This window comes from Miniopterus natalensis, chromosome 3 (genome assembly GCF_054644295.1).
Source record: "Miniopterus natalensis isolate mMinNat1 chromosome 3, mMinNat1.hap1, whole genome shotgun sequence".
In the NCBI taxonomy this organism is placed as follows: Eukaryota; Metazoa; Chordata; class Mammalia; order Chiroptera; family Miniopteridae; genus Miniopterus; species Miniopterus natalensis.
Genome location: NC_142083.1, coordinates 23,324,457 through 23,348,243, shown reverse-complemented (window position 1 = coordinate 23,348,243; position 23,787 = coordinate 23,324,457). Strand labels below are relative to the sequence as shown.

General features: G+C 46.5%; 1 protein-coding gene and 1 non-coding gene across 5 annotated transcripts in view; one reads left to right on the top strand and one right to left on the bottom strand.

The window, feature by feature from the left end:
* The window catches only part of SEMA5A (semaphorin 5A), a 362,632-nt gene extending 344,637 nt beyond the window's left edge, over positions 1 to 17,995 (bottom strand). Inside the window, exon 1 of one of the 4 annotated variants that reach the window (XM_087815351.1) lies at positions 17,562 to 17,995. The gene's annotated coding sequence lies outside the window, so the exon portion shown is untranslated. Of the gene's footprint in view, positions 1 to 1,002; positions 1,024 to 16,271; positions 16,377 to 17,561 lie in introns of those variants that run through there. The other 3 variants (XM_016217317.2, XM_087815350.1, XM_087815349.1) reach the window with 3 other exon arrangements.
* A 2,587-nt stretch (positions 17,996 to 20,582) lies between these two features.
* Positions 20,583 to 20,652, top strand: LOC148093445 (small nucleolar RNA SNORD123). Its single transcript, XR_015714326.1, has one exon. It is a non-coding gene; the product is annotated as a small nucleolar RNA SNORD123 (small nucleolar RNA).
* Positions 20,653 to 23,787: the final 3,135 nt, after the last annotated feature.

Below are 23,787 nucleotides of genomic sequence, written 5' to 3'. Positions count from 1 at the left end.
AGTTCATAAGATATGGCAATTTTATCTGCATGGTCTTGGCACTCCTGGAGGATCCACAGAGACAGGCGGAGGGCAGTGAGTATTGAACCTGTTGCAGTGCCGTATCCAGATGGTCCTGCCTATTGCCACAGTTTTGAAAGCACAGCCAGCTGTCAGCGACATCACAGCCTGAGGAACCATCTACAGATGGCGGCCAGGCCTGGGTGAGAAGAGCTTCCTGCCTCAGTGTGCCAGCTTTGCCCCACATCACTTCCACCCCATGCAATTAAGCAGAAGTCCTCACAGCTTTCCCTCTGGCTGCCAGGCTTGTCGGCACCTTCCTGAGAGGTCAGGGTGCCGCTTGGCCAGCCCCCGGAGGCAGCCTGCCTCTGCCTGGGCAGCAAGAGCTGGCTCTTCCCCGCCTCCCCTCCACCAGCTGCACTGCTCTTCCCAGGGGTTTCAGGATACAGGACTGTGGACTTTATTTCATGGTGAGCTACTGAACCGAAAGTACGGCCAATAAACTTCAATTAAAACAAAATAAAACGTGTAAGCTCTTTATGCCAGGAATATTTCAGACATTGACCTAAAGGCTTCCACCAACAACAAGACATAATTATATATTTCTTGGAGCCAGAATTATATATTTCTTCACATTATAAAACTAGTAACTTGCTTTCAAATACTGGCCTTCTCCTAGTATTTCAATCCTTATAAAATTCCATGGGTATATTTGAACATAACTATGAAGCTAGCTTTCAAGTATTCATTCACTCAGTTTAAAGCTCTTCGACAAGGTGGGGGGTGGGGTTAATTCGTGAAGTAAAAGATATTTTTGGCAACTGATGTATGGCTAAGATTTTTCTACTTCAATACTCAGATACTCACTGCTTGTGCTCCCTCAGATCACTAGAACTGGGGCCTTTGGGACAGTTATCTGAAATTTAAGCAACACGAAACCCTAATGGTGCACATTCAGACAAACTCAATACAGTATCCAAAAGGCTCAGCGGCCAGTGTAACCTCCAAAGCAGGCAAGTCCAGGAGCAGGCTGGGAAGGCAGAGAGGCGCTCAGGGGCATCTGCTGGCCCTCAGGGCCATCTGCTGGCCGGAGGCACGTCCTCCCCACACCCTGCTGTCCTGGATCTCCGCCCTCCCAGGCTTCCTTGGAAGTGACTGTTTCCAGAGATGTGCATCTCAACTGTGTTGGTTAATCCATGAAGACATAGACCCTGCGTTTAAAAAAAAAATAAAGTGTTCTCACAGGGCTGCAGGTGACCACAGGACAGTTCAGATGTCCCCATTTAGACTAACAGCCACATTTTTAGGTGTAGAGGCATTCACGGCTGCAGAGAGCCTGATGGGCAGGTATACATCTCCAAATTAAACACCCAGAAGGAAACAACACTCATAATGTATAAACATACAAAACCTCCTTTACTGTAGCCTCTTCTTTCAAAAATATATGTTAAAATTGATTCCAAAACGAGGCGCATCTCGGGTTTACATAAAAGGGCAAAAGGAAGAAGGCAGGATAGGAGTGAGTTAATTCTGCAAACAACTGTCAAGAGAAATGACGAACCGACTGCATTTGCACAAAACTCCAGAAATTGAAAGAGTCTTTGGCCTTCTGACATTAGGTCCCCTGCTGCTGATGGCTCAAGTCAGATAAAAGCAGCATGTAGGATTCAGAGGAGATTCTAAAAGAGAGGAATGATGCTCCTGCTGAAGCACACAGTCTACTAGGACTCTTGGAAATCACTGAAAATGAAATGTCCACAAAACACCAGAGCCCATGCTAAGGAAACAGGTGAGAAGGTGAGAGGCGGGACGAGCTGTCACTAGTAGGGAAGGCTGGAGGAGGGGCACGGAGCATCCTAGTTACCTGACTCGGCTCCGATTCTCCTTTTCACATCCTGAGGCTACAATGTCGGGAAAGGTCTGCCTCTTTTCTTTATCCTGACTGCACAGTGCACTCGACACTGTCCTGCAATGATGGTAGATTATGCGATTTTTGTCCCTAAAAATCACCAGGAAACATCACACATTTGGGGCCATGCAAGACAGTGGGCTCATCACGCAAAGGTCTCAGTGTCTAGCTTTCTGACCAAAAAGGGCTCTTTGTGATCCTATGGACTCACAAGGAACTGCGAAATTCTCTAAGATCCTGAAAAGGAAGCCTAGAATATTCTATCTTCTCCTTCTTAATCTTGAAGCCATTTCTGGTTTTCAGGCCCTGTCTGCTTGCAGAGAACCATCTCCGAAGACACCGTATCCTGGCTACATGTGCTCTGATGCGTGCAGCTGTGCATGGTGAGTGGAGGGTCCCCACCGAGAGCCATGGGTCAGTGAGGCATGCACCTGCCAAATCTCCACCACTCTTTTCATCCCAGCAGATGAGGCAGCTTTGCCAAAGCGTGGAAACTAAACTACGTTTCCAATTGTTCCCACGCCCACTCTTTCTTTCACCTGCCATCACAGGCATCTGGCTGCAGGTTCTAGGGAATCCTAGGTGTTTGGTTGCACCTGAAGCATCATTTCAGGTTTCAGGGGAACGCCAGAGAAAAATGGCATCCATGCCAAGACAAGGGACGTCCCACTGGAAAACAGGCAGCAAAAGACAAAAACCATTTCTTTCTTCTACTCACTACATTCTCAGGGCAGGGCCTGGGTCTGGCACAGAGGAAGTTTCTGATCAATACTTCTTGGTTGGCTTAATGTTATCCTTTACCCTAAGGCTCCCCTGGAGCAGGACTATGGTAAAACCAATGGCCCTCATTATAGTGGAGGCCCTATGGAAGCCCCTCTTTAAGGACATAACAGATCACCATCACTCTAGGCGGGTTTAGAAAAGGCCCTGCCTGGAGACAGAGATGCACTGGTCAGCCTCGATGCAGCTTCCAAATTCTGGATATGTATGGAATAGTTACATCAATCAGGAGGCAGTCAACACTCAGCAAATTAGACTCTACAGTTCACCCAAGTGCATCTCTCCCTTCCTTTCAATCAGATCCACTTCCCGTCTGCCGTGTCAGTTTCAATTAAGACAACATCCAGGGTTTGTCAGAATAAAGCTATTAAAAATTAGCCCATCTTCCTATGAACTATGGATTCATTTACAAGCAAACAAAAAACCTTAGGGAAAGCTGGTAATCAATGAACACTGCAAAGGACAGCTGTTTGCTGCGTATGTATTTAATAATGAAGTGTTTCTGGAGACGTGGGGAAATGTAAATATAATTCTTTCAAAGCAAATGGGTCTTTGTGTCTAGGATGATTGGGGGCAACATGTGTAAGAAGAGAGGTAACTGTATCTCTCCTGCTTTTCTCCACAGATGAAAGGCCGCTGTGGTAACCAAGCCTTTCCTGCTCTGGGGTCCAGTCAACCTGCTCCTTGACCTTCTTTCATGGAAACAAAACAGAAGAAAAAATCTCAGCTGTTCTCCTTCATGCCCCCCCAATAAAATAAAAATGCCCAAGTTAGGTATTTAACTGTCCTCACCACTACGAGCCTGATATCTTCCAATAGCTTGAAATTGCTCCCAACTGTATTCCGCACCCCCCTTGCTAGCCCCGAATTCTGCAGATTCTGACCTCCCTGTTCACAAGGTTTCCTTGTTTTCTCCAACGATGCATTGCTTGGCCAAAGCCACCAATCCTGGTGTGAGAGTTAGGTTGATGTTTCAAAGATGTTGAGCTTGTTGATTGTCTGAAGCCTTGACACTGTGGTGTCCAAGATCCCAGGACTAATTTTGGATCATTGGAAATCGGCCACCACAGGATACATTTGCAGTCGTTAAAAATAGCCTAGCTACCCCTCCGAACATCTCAACTCAGTGTGGCAGCCACAGAACGCTCCTTGTTTCAAACCCAGCTCGCTCCTCTGGAATGCAGCAAAGGAATAGAATTTCGTGACCTGAGATTTTTGAGATTGTCCATGAGATTTTTTAAATACACTTTTCACTTCAGAACTAACAGTAAATAATTTTTTAAAAGACTGTGACTATAGAATTGAATGCCTTTTCTCTAGGTATAAGAAAGCCATGTGGTATATTGCAGATCAATAGAAAACAGTATTATTTCGGAGGACTCCCCGGGCCTCCACTCCACTTAAATGTGGAGCATTTAATTAAATACATCTAACTAATCATCTGGAAGCTAATATGGGAAAAGGAAACAGCTGACAACTTCCCAATTGCTCAAAAAAGCCCAACATTTCAAACATGTATATTTTACGAGGTTTTTATGTACCTCTATTATGTGTTTATATGAATTCTTTTAGCTTTCTACTAATTCTTAGAAGTCTAATGCCAAACTCTTTTATAGAAATACACCTACAAAACCTTTTCTTTCCCACATATAGGAAAGACCCAGAGATGGATTGGCTTGAGCTGATGACCCTTTCACAGGGGTTTTTTAAAATGTGACATATTTGGGTCACTCTGCCATTATCAGGCAAAACTGCTAACTGTCAAAGTCAAAATTTATCCCAATAGGTAGGTTTAAAACACCCAGCAGCCTTTCCTGAAAGATCACCAGGATCAATCCCATACACTTTCCAGCAGGCAGCCTTCCCAACGTGCATCTGATTTGTTTTCATAAGTTCACTGCTGCAGGCTTCAACAAGCCTGGTAGCCAATCCTGAGTTCACTCCAAAGTTCAATTAAAGAGGAACCACCAGGCCCTGGTCGGGTAGTTCAGTTTGTTAGAGCTTTGTCCAGATACACCAAGGTTGTGGGTTCAATCCCCGGTCAGGGCACATACAAGAGTCAATCAATGAATTCATCAGTAAGTGGAACAGCAAACCAATGTTTCTCTCTTTCCCTCTCTCTCTCCTTTCCTCTCTCTCTCTAAAGTAAATAAATAATTTAAAAAAAAAAAAAGAGGAACCCACCACCAAGGCCACTCAGCCCTACAGGCCTCCCACGTCAGTGCCCAACCTGAGGCGTTTACTAATTGCATCCTTGGTCCAGGCCTCCTAAGAATGACTGCCAATCCTCCAATCACAACCCTTCTTCTTCCCACTCTTAGCATGGTCCCCAACAAGCTCAAGGCAGGAAATCTGGGCCCCAAAGCCAGTTCTTCAGGGAACAAATGAAAAGCCCATTGAAAGGTACTTAGCAGCAAATCCAAAACTGTGTCCAAGTTTATGTGCTACACCATTAATTAAAGAGATTCCTGATTACAGGTAATGGGGGTGAACTCGTAGCCATGTTTTATGGGCCACAACTCCGAGGGGAAGGCAGGCTCGGATGCCAGTCCATAGGGCTGTGTCCCCATGCCAAATTGTGTCACCATACTTCATGATGATGCTCACCTGCAGATCACAAGCTTGTTCGTGGAAAGGATCAGAACCGCAACTGCTTTTACAAATAATGATTGCTGCCTCTGACACAGGAGGAGGGCACAAGAAGCCAAAGCCGGCTTCATTAGAAGGGGAATAAAGACTAAGTGGAACCAGCATTCTCTGGAGCTCAGAGGGCTCTCCATTATTCAGGGTGATCCTTTCTTTTCTGTACCCCTCCTTCCTGTTGACCCCAAACCAACCCACCAATGACACTGGGCCTTCTGAAAGACGGCAAGGATCTGGGTGACCTGAGGGTGACACTCTGGGAAATTATGAAACAAAATCTACACCTTTATGAGCTTCTCCTCTAATCAATACTCACTGGCTCAGAGGTCATGATGATTCTTTTCCCCCTTGAAAGAAAAGACCAAGGTAATTGGCCCCTAGAAGAAAAAGATTTTCTAAAAGATTATGAAGGAGCTCTCAGGGTCACAAAAACCAAGTGAAGAAGGTTCGTCAGCTGTTCTCTTTCCCAAACTCACTCCAAAGCCTGTACAACTCCCTCTACCAACTAAAACAAAGAAATCCAATCCGCTTCTAAACTGTGTTTGAATCTGGAGTGAGTTATTTTCTGTTGTCATTTCCATTATATGATTTTTTTAAAGTTCCTTTTAAATACTGTCTAGACATTGGGAGATACCCTACCTCCCAATCCAACACGTAAGGTGTGTCACCCTCTGTATTCTCCTCCACGCTGGTCAAGTCCGTCTTCCCTCTAGACATGACCCAAGTTCAAGTCATTAATATCCTTGAGCCTACCTCGATAAACAATTAATCCATCGATAGGTACTCTTTTTAAAAAAAAACAACAAACATGTTTTTATTGATTTCAGGGAGAGGATAGGAGAGGGAGAGAGAGACAGAAACATCAATGATGAGAGAGGGTCATTGATCAGCTGCCTTCTGCAGGACCCTGACTGGGGATCAAGCCCGCAACCCAGGCATGTGCCCTGACCAGGAATCAAACCATCTTCTGGATCATAGGCTGATGTTCATTCACTGAGCCACGCCAGCTGGGCAATACTCTCTGACTATGAAGACGAACTGTTCCCCTCTCTCGCCCTAACTGTGGTTTATAGCTTTAGCAACCAAAGTCCAAGCATTTACATTTACTCCATGAAGTTCTAGAGACTTGACCTTACAACACAGATTCTTGGATCAAGGATGAGTGAGGTGTGGGACACCCCAAAGGCTCTTCTCTGACATCATCTCTGGCACATGTCCCCTAAGATCCCCACTGTGAACCTTCAAAGGTTTTCCTCTGTACCAAGATAAGCCTCCATGAGATGGAAACCCAGCAGGTGAACCTAGAAAAAAATGTTCAAAGCTAAATAATATTTGCAGGCATAAGCTTTCAAGTGAATGAATCTTTGCAATTCTTACTTGCCAGCTTGCAGTTTCCTGAATGATTTCTTTTCACAAGCTGGTAACAGGACCTAGGGATTCCATCACTGTTGGCAGGCGGAGGGTAAATTTGGCTCCAGGCCTGATTTTGGAGTCTGCTTTGAAAGCCTTGACAGCCAGCATGTTTTGCGTGGACTTGCAGAGCCCCACCCCTAGCCTCACCCCCCTGACCACTGCACAATTTACATTCAAGGGTGGCATTTTTGGTCCAGAAACCTATAGAAAAAACATTAGTTTGAGAGTTGCATTATAATAAAACAAACAAACAACAAAGCAACAAGGGTGAATAGGTAATACAGGAAATATTTTCATCTTAAGCACCTAGGTTCAGGTATCACCACCTGCCCGCACCGCCTTTGTGGTATAACCAGAGGCCAAGGAAGTGAGAGGGATTCAAAGTTGGAGAGGAGGAAGGGCCTCCAGAGGCATAGCTACAAGGCTTCAGATCTTTTCATCATGAGGCAAGACCAAGGAATGCAGGGGTCCTACTGCCTTGTGGCAAGTGGTTCTCTAGTCACAGCAGGTACATGTCTGAGAGCACATCAAATGGGAAGCCCATGTTGGGATGTAACCAAACAGCCATCACATTCCTGCCATACTCATAACTCACCTACATGAAGTCTAGTCTACATGAGCCAACAGCAAGCAGCCCAAGAACAAGTCTCTAGGTAAATGAACATGCCTACGGTGGTCCCTGTCATATCAGCAGCAACTCTGAAGCCCCAAAGCAAGGAACCAGATCCTGGAGACACCAGACACTATCAGACACAGATATAAAACCAAGCAAGCCCCCTCTGACTTGTGGAGGGTATTAAAACAGAGAAGGGAAAGGAAAGGGAGTGAGCTGGGTCTTATTAGAAATATAGGGTCAGTTAGAAGTTATTTTGAGCTCAGCCTGATTCAAATCTTTCCAGTGAAGGAGGAACATAATTAAAAAACTGCTGGATTAGCAGAGAAATTGACCAGGGGAGGATAATGGTAAGGAGGGAGAAATGGAGAACTCCTCAGATCTGGGGGGAAAGTCATCAAAGGACATCTGAGGAGCAGCCTTCTCAGAAAGGTCAGGCAACCACAGTCCAGTCTTCTCCTTTCCACGTTGGTCAGCTGGTCACTTTACCTTGAGCAAAAGTTCAATATCTGGACACTGGACTCCTGCTCCAGAAAACATGATCTTTCTCCTGTATTTACAGCCCAGAAATATTAAATTTCAAGGAATGAAATGCCTACATTGAACTCCCAGCTCAAACTTTAGAGGAGTTTTCCTTCACTGACATGTTGTCAAAGATGTTCCAATTTTTAATGTCAGAGTAACAACAAGAGGTAAGGAGGTTTGAGAGGAAAGGAAGGGACTGCACACACCAGCCCTCCAGACTATGCAGTCAGCATTCCAGGCTCTTCCCCGAGTCCCGGCGTGCCAGAGGAAAGTTAGGGTCCTATCCATTTGAGAGTGTCCAAAATCAGTATTGATGTTAACATTTGGATGCTTTCCAGAAAAGAAAATGGTTAGAAAAAAGTAAAATCATCTAAAGTAATGATCTAATACATTTTCCCCACTTAGGACAATGTCTTCAATAATTCTGTATAAAACACTGCGTGTTACTTTAATTATGGTCAACTCCAGCTATCAGATCCAATACAAATCAACAATTACTCTAAAGGAGGTCTTAAAACAAGAGAAAATTGCATCATTTTCTTATTCCTTGTGTTTCAAAACTAAATATATGGCCTGGCAACATGGAAATTTCTCTAATCGTATAACCAGTCAGTGTGTTTAATAGAATGCCTAACTAGTTCTCCCTGAAATCTGGAGAACATTAACTCATTGAAAATGAAAGAAAACAAAACAAAACCACAAACACACACAAAAAATACCAACCTAAACAGTGTTTTATTGACCAATTAAAACTATCAAAAGTGACATCAAAAATAAAAATGTGAGCTACTCCTTTGCCATCTAACATGCAGAAGGCAGAAGGAAATATTAAATATTAATGCGATCTCATAAACAACGCTGGACCACTCACCGAGGGTGAGGAACGATTTAGAACTGGTGTTAATAGAAAAAACATGGCCATTTTATGAGGCAAATTCAGAACAAGCTAGTCCAAAATTACATTGGTAAGACGTCAAAAATAAGTGTTGCTCAAGGATTTAAACTCTGTCAGTCGCAATTTTTGCATACAACTACCGAATTTTTGAATTTTGCATACAAGGGCTGAATAAATTAGACATCATCAAAAATGCTTGCTGGAAACATCACAGGGCTGGATCAAAACACTTCATTAGTAATGGGGAGATGCATAAGAGCTCTGAAGGGTGGTGGGTCTCAGTCAGCTCCTGAAGGCCACGCGGGGGTATCTGGAGCTCGGACCCACTGTGCCAAAGTAAACACACCCATGTAAAGTCACTATGTGGAAACCAACTGGTGTGGGGACAGGATGGTGCCCAGAAGAGAGCTGAGGAAGCCCCCAGCCAGGAGGCAGACAGGATCTAAACACACTAAACAGATAGAAGTAGCAACAAACAGGAGGGAACAACAAAAGACACTCACTTTCACCCAGAAACAGCAGTCGAAGAGCAAGACAGTTAGTTACAGGCAATTCACGTGTAGCTCTACCCACAACTTCATTTCAGCTTTACTTAGTGCAAAACATGCCAAAGCAGAATAGAAAAAGCTAGAAGTGACTCTGACTCTTCTACTAAAGCAGAAGACGACACACTCCCCTTTAAGGACTCAGACTCTGGGGATTTAAAATCGGCCTCCTGCCCCTGGTCTGGCTGTCAGTTACCCCTCACCTGCTGAAGCCAATGTTCTGCTAGGAAAGTGCACAAGGACAGAGGCAGGCGCCCCGGACTTTCCCTGCACAGGAGAGCAGCATCGCTTGGTGAGCAAAGCAATGCTCCACAGCCCTAATGAGACCAGGACATTCTGTGTTTTCAAACATGTCCCTCCTGAGCTCTTCAACAGTAAAAGTAGCAGATAAAAGTGGCAGGAGAGAAATGTACTCTGACAAGTGACAGGGAATTGGGGTGAACCAAACACTGAGGGACTAGGACGGTTGATTAGTTTAATGGCCTGATGAAATTCGGTTATTGTGGTCTCATCTGGAAACAACCTAACAGAGGTCCAGCTCTGACACACTTCCTCAGCATCAAAGAAACGCTGCTCATCTTGGCATCTGGTGGCCTCAGCACCAGGCTTTGTGACAATCATGGAAATAGACTATGGTTCCCATAAAAGGCAGCAGACTCTGTTTAGGCCAGTGGCGGTTTAATGCACACCACCTTTAGAGATTATGCCCTAGATTAGTTTTTGAACAACTTTATTGAGATATAAGTTACATCCCATAAAAATGACTTGTTGCAAGTGTACAATTCAATGATTTTTGAAAATGTAGAGTTGTGCGATCATCTCCACAATCCAGTCTTAGAACATTTCCATCACCCCCAAAAGACCAGCCCACCCATTTGCAGTGCCCAGTTCCCATCCTGAGCCCCAGGCTACCACGAATCTGCTGTCGTCTTTACAAGTTACTTTTTCTAGACATTTCATATAAACGGAACCATAGGATACGTGGTCTTTTGCGACTGGCTTCTTTCACTAAGCCCGATGTTTTGAAGTTCACACATATCGCAGCATGAGCTCATTTTACTGCTGAATAGTAGTCCATTGTATGGCTATACCATATTGTGTTTATCCACTCATCTGTTTCAGCTTATTAAATCCATAAATCCAACTAAGTGACAAGACTTATTGGCCTAATGACAGAAGTAAAATAAGAGAGCGTGCCATATTTCAAAAATACTCTAAAATTTCTAAAATGTCCATAATGTGTGAAATTACGTAACAAGGACACAATACGTTCCCTGGAATTTTTGTGCGTGGGGGCAGGGGAGAGGAGGACTGCTGTTTTAACTAAGACAACATCCCTGAATTTCAATTCTTTTATTTTTTAATATACATAAGGTGTTTTTATGCTAATTCCTAACTCAAGCAAGGTCATCAATTCATTTAACAAGCATTTACTTACTGTGCAAATAGCCCTGAATTAGCATATATGAAGTATATACAGTCCTTGGCTTACAAAGACATTTGTATTTCAAGACTAGGCTAATGAATCAGCTTGGGGGGTTTTGAAACCTTTTCATCTATATAAAGAATATAATTAGTGTCTAGCTTCCATGGCCACAGTCCTTTATCTAGGATACCACAGTGCAGTCTGTACTGTTTATATTCTACATAAAGGCATTTATTGATCCATTCACGCATCACACATGGACCAAGAAGCATGTGTGCCAGGCACTGTCGAGGCACCGGAGACACAGATGACAGTCTCGCCTGTCTCCTAAACTTTCTTCTCTATTGGTGAAAGGCCAAGAAATAAATAGTGTGGTGGGTGATGCAAAATGCTATGAAGAGAAGAAGTGAAGGCTGAAGGAAGAAAGGAAAGAAGGAATGCTATTTTAGACAGTGTGATTTGGAGCCACCCTCAAAGCAGAGCGATCTGGAAGCAATTAGCCATCAAGGACAGTGGAGGGAGAGCAACCCAAGCAGAAGGAAGAGAACACACAAAGGCTAGGAAGGAGGCAGAAGGGACTGGAGTGAGGAGGGAGGGATGTCAGCCATGCCGAGTCAGGTCAGGGAGCCATGGTCACACAGGACTCTTCCTATGTCCCAGCCTCAGGTGCACAGCGGCCTCGCCCCACCCCACAGTTCCCCGTTGAACCAGTTCAGTCCCCACTGCAAGTCTCCAGCCCAAGGATCACCCTGCACTTAAGCTTTGGACCCACACTCACAGGCAGGTAGTCCTGCTAGCTCGATTCTATCACGACATCCAAATTCAGGGGACTCTGCCCTGCCATTCCCTCAATCTGCTCTGCACATCCTAATTTAGTTCCAGGAATGTATTTTCTGTCATCATTCCCAAGGCCCTACCCTGGTAACCAAACATCCTAACCACTCTGGTAGAGACGTCCTGCCAGGCTTCCTGTCTCCACAACCCCCCTTATCTTCTGAGGCCCTGTTTCTGTAAGGTCCACAGACCCCATGCACACATGGATTCTGACCCACCGCTGACATCTGGCCATCTCCAAGCCCATTCACATATTCCACCCACGAACTCAGCCAGGGCCCTCGCAGGACCTCGATCCGACACCCGAGTCACACAGGGACAGCTACACCACTGTCGATCGCTGCTGGCCACACCACGCCTCTCCATCTGCCCAGCTCCAGCCAGGAGTCTGTCCACCACTGCTGACCTCTCTCCAGCACAGTAGGTGGGCCTGTCGTCCCTTGGGGACCTCTACGTGACCAGTGAGTGTCTCATTCAAAGAGGAGGCCTCTCCAGGCTCCCTGTCCGATTAGGCAACCAGCTCTATTAAACCTGGACTTCTGGTAGTTATTCCACCCAGCTTCCTAGCACTAACTTTCTTAAAGTCAAGTCCACAGCTAGAAAACAGGAGAATTGACAAGACAGGCGTCCCAGAAGCAAATCCTTCTTTAGTTCATACTTGTATGTCAAGTGGCATGAACCACGGGTTCATTATCATTTCTGCTGGACAAGGGAGTTTAATGTCCACAGCAATTCTTTTTGCTTTATGCCACCACTCACAAACAACGTTCTCGGCTTTACAATCGGTCAAGTTTTATGGCGGATCTAAATCTCGGGCCTGTAAAAGCAATCGCAGAAGCCAACTGTGATTCTAAAATCCATTTGGTTGCAGGGTGTCCGACCGTACACATGCCTGGCCTCCGATGTGCTCTCTCCACAGCGTGTGTGAGGAGCCCCGGCAGCGGGCAGCCACCATCGGTGGTGGCTGACTGAGGACAGCTTGGGAACCCTCTCTGAAATGTGTCAGATCTCCCAAGTTGTTGTTGTTTTTTACAGGGAGGTTAGTTATTTGTGTGGAATTTTATCTGGACTTAGCTTATGAGAAATGCATCTCTTCTGGGGAGTTTTAGCTAAGCACTAGTCATTTTCTGGTTTTACAGACAACTCACAGGAAACTGCTCAGCAGAATTTTTCTTACGACTTTTCCTTGGCGCCGCTCCTCTTTCATAGGCATCTCATATATGGTTGCCAACTGTTAGGTGGATTTGAAGTGATTGAAAAGAGGCTCTATTTCCTGTGAACAATTTGTCCTTGCTCAATCCTGATTGTCACTTGCCTAGAACTTATTTAATTTCACATCTCAGCAAATACAGTATTATTTCTCCAGCAGAGCTGGTTTCTGATAGCACCACTCTCCTGGTTACTTATCATACGTATCTGTAATTGAATTACCTGTTACAGTAATGTGATCTACTCTCGATGTACATAAAAATGCAACATAAAACAAAATTGTTCCAGGGGATACTTCCCCATCAATCTATGAACTCTAGGCGAGGCAATTCCACCGAGATACAATGGCAGATAATGGATGAAAGATGAGACGTAAAAGATTAGTGAGTTCATGGCCTTCCGGAAATAAAAGAAATCCGCCCCCTAAAAAATGTGTTCTTTTAAAACATAATATTTTTCAATATTAATCAGGAAACCAATTTTAGTGTATGAGGTGAAAAAGAATAAATAATGAAATTTTTTTTCAAATGCCAGTATACTTTAAAACTTAGAAAAGGGAAATAAAGTGTGCTCATCTTGGCTCTTGTCAAACAACCATTAATGTTGGACAAAAAAAGGAAGGGTAAAAAAAGACAACAGCAACTCCTCTGAGAAATGTTCTGTTTTCTTGAGCACACTGTTGGGTTAATCCGTTTTAAATGTCATGCCCCAGGTGAAATACAACTTGTCTTTGAAGTTGCCTAGCTTCAAAATACTCTGCGAAATTCAGGGCCAGGTTTAACTTAGGTCTAGACCCTTCAAATGGCAAAGAGTAATTGTGTCAATACCAGTACGTTACAATAAATTACTTATTATAAGCTACCTTCTCTTGGATCAAGTTTTCATTTGCGTTGTTCCATTTGGCTTAAATTGTGAATCAAAACAAGTTTGGGGCAGGCCCGCTGAAAGTGAAAAGTTTATCTGTGTATATGCTAGCGTATTTTTTTTTCTCCTTTTCTTGCTGTTAGAAATTGATTTTATATATCAGATAACCAGGACCTGATGGGTACATCAAAGAAATAAGTGGCATATGAATCAAGCCAACCGAAAGGTGCTTCCTCAACCTGCTTGCCTGTCAGCTACTCCTCACCTGCCGAATTTAACTTCAGGATGCGACCACCTTGTGCAGGGATTAGAGACAGCAGATTGCCCCCTATCTGTGGCAGATCATTTCTACAAGGCAGCAGGCAGAGTGATAAAAACCAACGATTTTCAACAAAACTTCTGTGTCTCAATTTTAAAAGGTTGCTGGGAACATATGTGAAAATGTCTGTGTTATCAATAAGAGTACGTAGAGATAATACAAACAACTTAAAACACACATACACACTCATCTTAGGACTCAAGAAAACAGCTCATTTTCTCTTTCTAAATTTGAAAAAAGATATAGGCGGGCGGAAATGTGCGAGGTCCCACTTACACACTTTGCACTCTGGTGTAACTCAATTTGTTAAGGAATTTACATTTAAAAATTATTTAACACTAAACATAAAAATTTTTCACCTTGGTGTTATAATTATACCCTAAGCACTTTGAGTAACTATAGCAACAATTTCACAAGCATTTTTAAATACAAACTTGGTGTAATTATAGAATCGAGAAGTATGGAGGAGTTACTGTGGGATGTGGGACTTTTCTCCAACACTGGACACATGCTACTACAGAAATGGATTCCTTGACTGGGACATATCATTAACTAATTGATTTGTTCTATCCTAAAAACTGTATGATTTGTAATCCAAACCTCTTCTTAGGGATTAGCTTCTAATCTCAGTTAACTCCACAATTCAGGATTACTTGTTTATGTGATGGAATGCCTCTAAACCTTTGGCTGAACAATTTATATATATCAGAAGGAAAGCCTCAATTTCAATGACTTTACAAAAACAACAAAAAGACATTTGGAATCATTAAAAAATAATCACCAAGTTAATGAAAACCTATGTGATGATTCAATTAAGCAGCTCTCTCGACTATCAGAAGCATCTGACGTAGTCTCAAGGAGCTGGCATCTGTTATTTTAAAGAATTAACACACAACAGAAAGGAAAGTTTGTTAGTTTTAACATTTGTCCCTGATCAAGAATCTAAAGTGGTGCCCTGGCCAGTTTGGCTCAGTGGTTAGAGTGTCGGCCTGCGAACCGAAGGGTCTCAGGTTCAATCCAGGCCCTGGGATGCAGCTTCCATCCCCAACCCCCCTCAGGTGCGTGGGGGAGGCAACCAATTGATGTGTCTCTCTCACATCAGTGTTTCTCTCTTTCTCTCCCTTCCACTCTCTCTGAAAAGGAATGGAAAAAATATCCTCAGGTGAGAATTATTAAAAAAAAAAAAAAGAAGAGTCTAAAGTGACTGTGAAGCAAGATTTCTCACTGCAAGGCCATGGATGGGGCTTCAGAAAGTCCACGAACTCTCTAACACTTAAGCCAAAATTTAGGTGAATGTGCATCTATTCATTAGGGTCCCACAGCTACTGCATACTTCATATGTTTCATTCTATCCAGACATGGTGAAGAAATAATTTTAAAAGGAAAGGGCAGTGAGGAACACAGGCTCATCATTATCAAACTCTGAACATCTCGAAAAACGTCTTTTGGACAGAGACAAGCTTGACCACCTCAGAGAGCAAAGTCTTTGCTCGCAGCAGGGATCTCGCAGCTGTTTGCCATTAAAACCATCAAATAAGTTAGTACAATTTGCAAAAGGCATAAAATGACTAGCATCGTCCATCCTCTCCCTGTTAAGAAAAGTGCATACAGGCTAAAGGCATGTAAAAGCAGGTGCCAGTCCATCACCCCACAGTCCCGAGTGCGACCCTGCAACACCCAAGAGGAGCTGCTATTTGTGGCAAAGTTTTTACAGGAGAGTAACGCAAGCAAAGTGAAATCTGTGTTTCAAGTGACCCAAACAGTTACACTGTGGACTGCTTTTTCATTAAAAGCAAGATGGGTAAAACTCTTTGGGGGTTAAAAAAAAAAAAAAAAAAAAGCCATGTTTCCTCCGGAGTAAACACAGGCATAGACCAGAAAAGTTACTTAAGTGATACACAACTTAAGGTATCATCTGCTTGAACTGAAATTGTGAACTGGTCACTCAAAATAGAGCAAGATAAACTTTACCCTCTCTTTAATAATAAAGCTGGCATTAATTAACAATTACTTTAGCGATGCTAGTTAGGTGTTTAAAATCTTCCCTAGTAGAATCTGTTTTTGTCTTTCTGTACCTCCTTAGGAGAAACTAGAGACTAACTATAATTAATAACATGCTGTCTGCTGTTCCCAAACTTGGTCATGATGACAGAGCTCTTCTGGAGAAGCTAACGGTGACATACGATTGTTTTCCTTAAAAACAATCTGCAGCAATCATTTGTAACCCCTGGCATTTTAACTAATGTTCTCCTGAGGAGCAGAACTTTATGTCAGTATTAAACAGAACCCACATTACCTGCATTCAATTCCGATTTCTTTTCCGAGTAAAGACTATCGTCCCAGGGAGGAAGACAGATGCACAGCCGGGAAGAGTTTGCGGTGATATGTTTGTCTCTGGAAGGAACCTTTCTATTTAAAGGGCTTGCGTTTGGCAACAACCTTTCCTGTCCCTTCTTCTAGCAAAGCTGACAGCTCCCTCCGGCCCACAGATCAGCTGCCGCCACCCTCCACGCCTTTGAGATTATTGCAAGATCTGCCTGGTCGCGCCGTCGCTGGCCGGGACCCCCGCGCACTCGCCGGGCCGGCCCCCGCGCTCCGCGTCCTCTCGCGCTCCAGCGCTCGCTCTCAGCGCCCCCTTCCGGGGATCCCCGGGACGCCGCGGGCGCAGGAAAGTTCAACCCCAACTCCGAGCCGCCGCATCCAGGTACAAAGCGGGGAAAGGGCTGGGAGGTGAACGCGTTCCCGCCAAAGCCCTGGAAATCCGGATCTGCACCGCGTAAGGCGCCGCGGGCAGCGATCCGCGGAACATCCCTCCCCCACCGGGGTCTCCTCGCACGTCTAGGGAGGACCGGTTCCCTCCGGAGCCCTGATCCGCCTCCGGCCCCGAAACCCTGAGCCGGAGGATGCGAAATCCGTGGAGCCGCGGAGAGATGCCCGCGGAAAGGGACTGGCCTGCCTGCAGCCCACCGGGCAGTGGGTTCCCCAAGCCTGTGCACCCCGGCCCCGGCGTTCAGGGCAGCCCCCAGCCTCAGTCTCCCTCATTAGCCAAAGCGCTTGGAGGAGTTGAGCCCAGGTCCCACTGCCTCCCAGTTTCTCTCGCGCGCCTCAAAACCGCTGTAACTAGAACAGAAAAAGCCGCCCCAGCCAGGGGGCTGCAAGGCAGCGGTCACGGGACCGCGAAGCCCGGGCCACCGGGACCCCTGCCCCTCGCTCCAGGCGATGCGAGCCTGCACGCGCGCCGGGTGCGGGCACAGACCTCCACTGCGCACCTTCCCGAGGTTTTGGGGAGGGGTCCCGTCTCGCCCACCGACCGGTCGCCCATAGGGTCGCTTCCGCTCCTTACCTCTGCACGCTCAGGCCTCCGCAAAGGCAGAGACGCAAACTTCCAGCCGGTGCGCTAGCTCAACTGTGGGAGCCCCGCACTGATGCAGCCCTAATCCTGGGCGCGCCACCGCCCGCGGTCTCCCGCGCAGGCCTGCAGACCGGCCCAGCCAAGACCTACCTGGCCCACCCGCCGACCAACACCGCCCCCGGGGCGGCGCGGCGGGGGCTGCGGCCGCGGCCACTCTGGGAGGGGGTCACTTACCAGGTGCGATGCGCGCCCCTCGTGCCAGTTATCCAGCGCCCCGAGCCCCGGCGAGGTCTGAGGGTCCTCTTCAGCGCCCGAGGAGGGAAGTCGAGGCAGCAACCGCCGCCGCCCCCGGCCACTTCCCCAGAGCCGCACCCCACTTGCCGCGCTCTGGGCTGGGGGTGCCGGCTTGAGCAGTAGGCTCACCGTCCCCGGGCGTGCGGCCGGCCGGGGAGTGAGCAGGTTCGTTCCCAGCGGGGGCGACAGGCAAGGAGGCAAAGTTGGGTGTCCTACCCAGCTCCGGAAGGGAGCCCCCGATATGGGTCACAAGGGCCGGGCTGCCCCCGCGGAGGAGATGCGGAGAATGGGGCCGCTGCCCGGCGGGAGCCGCGGCTGGTCCGGGGTTGCGGAGCCCACCCGCGGCAGGAGGGCAGTGCACGGGAGCGGGCGCAGCGAGAGCAGCCGCCACCGGCGCCGCCTTCCCGGGAGTAGCGCGGCGCGGGGCGCGCGAGCTGGGCGCGCGGGGCCGCCTCGCCCCGCCCCCGCCCCGCCCCCGCCGCGCCTCCTCCTACCCCTCCCCGCCCGAGTGAAACCCGAGTGCTCCACCCGCGCCTGACCTCCCAGGGCCCCTCCCCCGGCGCCGCCCCTTCCCCAGACCGGACCCCTCTGCGCCCAGGGCGCCCCTGCACCCCAGGAGCCCCACTCTGGCCTCCCCGGCTCAGTGCGCCCGAGCCTGGACTTTTGGGGGCTTCCTTCCCCCACTCCCTTCCACGGACCTTCGGTGACTTCCCGCCCTGTCCCGCCGCTCGGACGTGGCTCCTTTGGGGGTGGGGGTGGGGTAGGGAGCGCAGTATAAAGGGCGGGAGACGGCGCGGGCCGAGACCTAGACGTGGCGCGTCCAGTGTCCCGGCCTCGGCTGCAGGTACGTGTGCGCCCCCCCCCCCCGCTGGCGGCCGTGCGGTCTGGGGGTGGGCAGGGGCCGCCGGTCCCTCTCGGACTGCAGAGTTCGTGATTTTTTTCCTTTTTGTGTGACATCCCCTTGCGAGCTCTGAACTGGAAACTACTTAAAGACCAAGAGGGTAGCTGCGGGGACTCTTGGAGGAGCGATTTGGGGGTGGCCTTCCGCCTACTTGGGGTCAAACCAGGGAGGCAGGCCTGGGGCTTCCCCAGTTAGTACGCTGCGCGTTAAGAGAGGAGCTCCGGGTGGACTAGGTCAGCTCGTCCAATTCTGGGGCCAGATGTTACTTGTTGCACTTTTGCTGAATCTTTCGGCTCTATTGAGCAAGTACTCAGGTGAAAAGATTCGTAATTATAAATTAAAGTACCTTTCAAGACTCCTAGAATTGGATACTTTTTAGCAAGGCATCAGTTTAGACTCCGAAGAGCGGTGCGCGTCCCTTTTCCTCTCGGTGAGGGTGGGGGCAGTATCTCTGGGCCCCTTTTTCTCCATCTGGGTTTCCGAGGGTGGCCTTAACGTTCCCCTTGCATGAGGAAGCGCGTGGACGTCCCCACGGCTGTCCTCTCTGAGCTGACTGCATAGGCGGTCCCCATGGCCCACGTTCACACAGGGCTCCAGAGCGGGCCCTTGAGGTAACGCACGCCGGGAGTGGGCCAGGATGCCCACAACTGTGCCAGTGAGCTCCTCTGTGCAACAGAGAGCCCACCACTGGCTGGGGGTGTCACAGCTGGTCATATCCCAGAGAACAATAGAAATACAAGTTGGTATTGATTTTTGTTTATTTTGTAGAAATATTTTTTGATAAAAGAATTAAATGAAAGCAATCCTGAAGCTTTCCACGGAAGCCTAGCCCAGCCCAAAATCTCCAGTCTCTCTCTCACAGGAGTGGTGGGCTGCTTGGGTACTCAAGGCCTCACTGGGATTTTCTCTAAAGACACCCTGGAGGAGGTGTCAGGAGCTGGGTGCCTCTTTGAGAAGCATTCTTCCCTGGGTTGTGTTGGGGGCACTCAGGCCTGGCAGCTGCCTGTCTCCTGAGACCTTACTGAACAGCTTTACAGTTCTGTGCTTGGCACGAGGGGCACCAGCTCCATTCCTGACATTCCGATTCTCTTGCTTACGTGGCACAGAGGCCTCTGGACGCCCTGGGAGGTGGAGGCTGCCAGAAGCCTATCCCCGCTGCTCTGCTCCTGCGGGTGTGGGCAAGGGGAAAAGGGACATTACCTTACTCTTGGCCTTCCAGCTCTTGGGTGCATGGGCGCCTTTGGAGTCTCCAGGCGCCAGGGCAAAGGGAGAGAGAAACTAAGACCCAGGTGTGTCATTAAACCTTGCCCTTGCCTTTCAACATTACAGTTAAAGGCGTGTACACTTTTAAAAAAATCTTGGCATATAGTGAGTTTAGCAGTGGGAAGAAAATAGCTTTCTACACCGTAATCCAGGAGGGCTGATAAGATAACATTTAACTCAATAAATTATGTAACTTTATATGTATGTGGGGGAGGGAGGTCAATTTGACGCGTAGTTTACAGGCCCTACCTAAGCATTGTTAAAATGTGTGTTTAGTGATAATGAATTACAAAGTAATAATGAGGACAGATGAGAAATGAAATAATAATTTAGAGTGCATCCTTAAGGTAAAATGGCCCTCAACTGAGGTCGTGATGTCACCTTGTGACTTAGGGAAAGTTCCTTAACTTTCCTGAGCCCTCTCTTCACTTGGAGCTTAATGAACCCGCTGGCAGGTGTATGCTCTGTAAGCACTGAAAGAGAAAGGGGGTGATATAAATAAATGCCCAGGGCCCACCACAGAAGTTGTCTCTCTACAATAAAATTATTTTAAGGAATCCACAGGTGTTTCCTTGTCCCAAATGAAATTGCTGGTTTTTTGGTGTGTGTGTTTTTTAAAGTTTTGTTCAATGAAGAACTTCCTACAGTAAGCTTCTCATCACATTCTAGAACTAGGGGTGACAATTTCAAAACAAAACTGTTTAGTTCCCCTTTAAAAATGAAAGTATAGCTCTCCCTAAACTGTTTTATGTCAGCCATGCGCACAATGTAAAAGATTAAAACACCAACAAATACTCGGTGAAAATGATGAATTTTGGGGCACTGATTCATGTGACCTGAAAAACGCCATCCATTTCCTGATTCACCTCAACTTCCGTGGTAATACGAGGGATCTCTTATGTCTCTGAAATAATTAACTGGTTTTGTCTTGTCTTTATTTCCCTCCCTTGTCCTTGAAATTCAGCTACATCGATAAACTGCCGCCTCAGAGGGGAACAGCAGGGAGAGGGCTGAAGAGAATGTCACCTGGTGGAGATGCAGATGCTGCTGTGGTCAGAAGTGACCTTCAAGGGAAACCTCGATACCTGTGACCTTTACAGTTCATGAGATTGTATTAGTATCGTGAAATCATGGTCTATGGACACTTACATCTTAACTGGGTTTTCCTACAAATGAGTCAGGGGACACATTACAATTATCCACAAGTGTTCCCTTTTTCTCCGGTTTTCCTTTTTTCAGATCCATGGCATTTAAGAATTTTAAAAAACCTGCTAAATCCTCTGATCAGCCCCATTAGTTTTTTCTTAAAATGGCTAAACATTGATAAAACGATACATAGTTTTATGCCTCACTAAGATTGCCTAGTGCTGGGTTTTGTTCATATACTGTTTGAAGTATTTGAAAGACCCATGATATGGCTAGAGATAATGCTGTGATGTTCCCCAAAGTCTTGATAAAAGAAGAATTACCAAGTGGGGAGAGTTCAGGGAGACATCAGCCCCAACTCAAGTAACTTGAGCTTCATCGGTGTTCTTTGGGGTTCTTTTACCCATGGAAATGCTCACTCCCCATTTAGCAGCCCACTCTCATAGCAGAGGTAAGCAGGCCAGTTTTATTCAAAAACAACAGCCAGACACTAAAACAGAATAGAAAGAAAATAGTTATGGCACATCTGAGAATGAGCATCAGTGGGCATGGGACAAAGTGTGGGCTCTTGGACCTTAAACTGAAGGGCAAGGGCACCTGCCTGTCAGCCCTCTGCCCGTCTGTACACTGGATACTCCATCAGGCTCCCTTCTCTGAAATCTGAGTTCCACCCATACCCACCCAGGGCCTGCGTCCAGCTTCCCATGTCTGCCAGGAGCATGTTTTGCCCCTGCCAGTTGTTCCATGGAGAGTGACACAGAGTGACCTGGCCATTGTCCAACTCAGGTGAGCTTGCTCACTTTTGAGCTCTCTAGAACTCACTCCACCGGTGAAAACCACCTCTGGAAGTATTTTGCCTTGTCTTTATGGTTAAATTTCTAGATATATTTTTCTAGCAAGCAACCCAATTCCCTTACAATAAAATTGTGCTCAAAACATCTCAAGTTGTCTTTTTATAAATATGGTCTGAGGAGAGGAAAAATGCTGGGTTTGAAAGATGTTTGGAATACCTAGAGGAGTTTCAGATGGTTTGTAGCATGGAGATAAAGCATCCATATGGTTTCCTGAGTGTTATTTTCTGACATGAAGCCTGTGTATATCTTGAGTGTCTATAAGCAAAGAATGGCTCTAATTTTATAACAGATATGCTTGATGCTCATTAATCAATGTCCTCTTTATTCCTCTGTCTTCCAAAATAGAGATTTGGGGGGAAATAAGTACATTTGGAAATTTTCAAAAACACTGTTCATCCGACATAGATTTAGAAATACAAATTACTCTGTCTTAGTTTATTCCATCATTTACTAGGGAGATTAACTTGTGATGACCTTGAGGTAATTGATAAGAATGTCTGCTAAGTGAAATTGACCGGTAGGCAAAGTGTCTCCTGAAGCATATAAGTGGGAAGGTGAGCTGTCAAGGATCCTGTCACCCTTCTGTTAATTCTCATTTTAGATCCTCCTTTCCATTCCTACCATTGTCACCTTAATTCAGAATATCAACTCCTCTCACCCATAATACCAGCACCTCCTCTTAGTGGTCTACAGGTCTCCTTGGGCCCCCCGTCTATAGCATTATACCACAGTGATCATCCCAAACAGCACCCACCCTGAATCATCCTCAATAACCCACAGACCTGATTTTATTTGAATTGTAATCTGCCTGGCTTTAAAGAAAAAACAACTTTCATGGAACTTAGCTATAAGCAGTAAGATGTAAATCAGTGGGATTCCAAGGAAGGCTTTGTAAAGGAGGCAGCAACCAGCTGTGTGATCCTTCTTGCCTCTCCCTCCTGAAACTAAGGGTCCATATGACTTCAATTAAATTTGGGTTTAAATCCTAGCTCTAGAAATCATATCTCTCTATATATATACACCCCAAAGACCTAGCCTTTCCCCCAGATAATCAGCAACCCCAAGGCAGCAGAAGACCGTAGCCTGGATCTGACTAATGGTCACACTGTCTGGACCACTGGCAGGCCAAAGATAGTATCTTGACCTAAGTTATGTCTCAATTTCTGAGCCTAAAGGTGAAATGACCCCCTGGCTACATTCCCATGAGACCAAATAGACTCCAGAAAAGACCTCAAAGCTGCCCTCAAGACCTGAAGAAATGATTGATTACCCTTACCTCACCTCAGATCAGTCTGCCCCCAGCATGACCCCAAACCCCTAATGGTATCTTGTGACTTTGCCCTATACATAGAATCTGTAACCTGCACACCATCTGGGCGTCGGATCTTCAGCGTTAGCTCCCTGTGTGCGGGTTGGAAAATTCAATGTTAAACTATATTTTTCTTTCTATACTGCAAAGTCCTGCTCATGCATTTCTTTGGGCCAGTGTGTGCAGGCAGCAGACCCAAGGAAAAGCATTGGGGTTCCAGTAACGCCTCACTTCTGAATTCCTGCCTGGAACTTGACTGTGATAGTTGAAATTCCAGCCAACATCCAGGACTGTAAGGTAACCTTCAGGATATAAGACATGAGCAAAGAACAAGAAAGCTGAAAAGGGGAACCCAAATCCCCGGTGGCCCTCTGGAGCCCCCATCTCAGCCATGGCCTGTCACCTCCAGACTTCATAACAGGAGAAAGAAAGAAATAAGTATCCCTTTTGTTTTGTCCATCACTGTTTCTGTTTGGGGATTAGCAGGAGAAGGTGTTTCCCAACAGAAGAAGGTATAAGGCTTTTCCAGGCCCGGCACCCTGCATCTTCATCTCTCAACATTACCACCCATGCGTCCCTCTCTCCTGCTCTGCTTCCCTGCTTTCAGCCCAGTTTGTTGCACAGCACGTGTCCTGGCGCTGAGCTGCGCGTTAAGAATAGATCAGAGCAACGCAGCCAATACCTGCCCTTGTA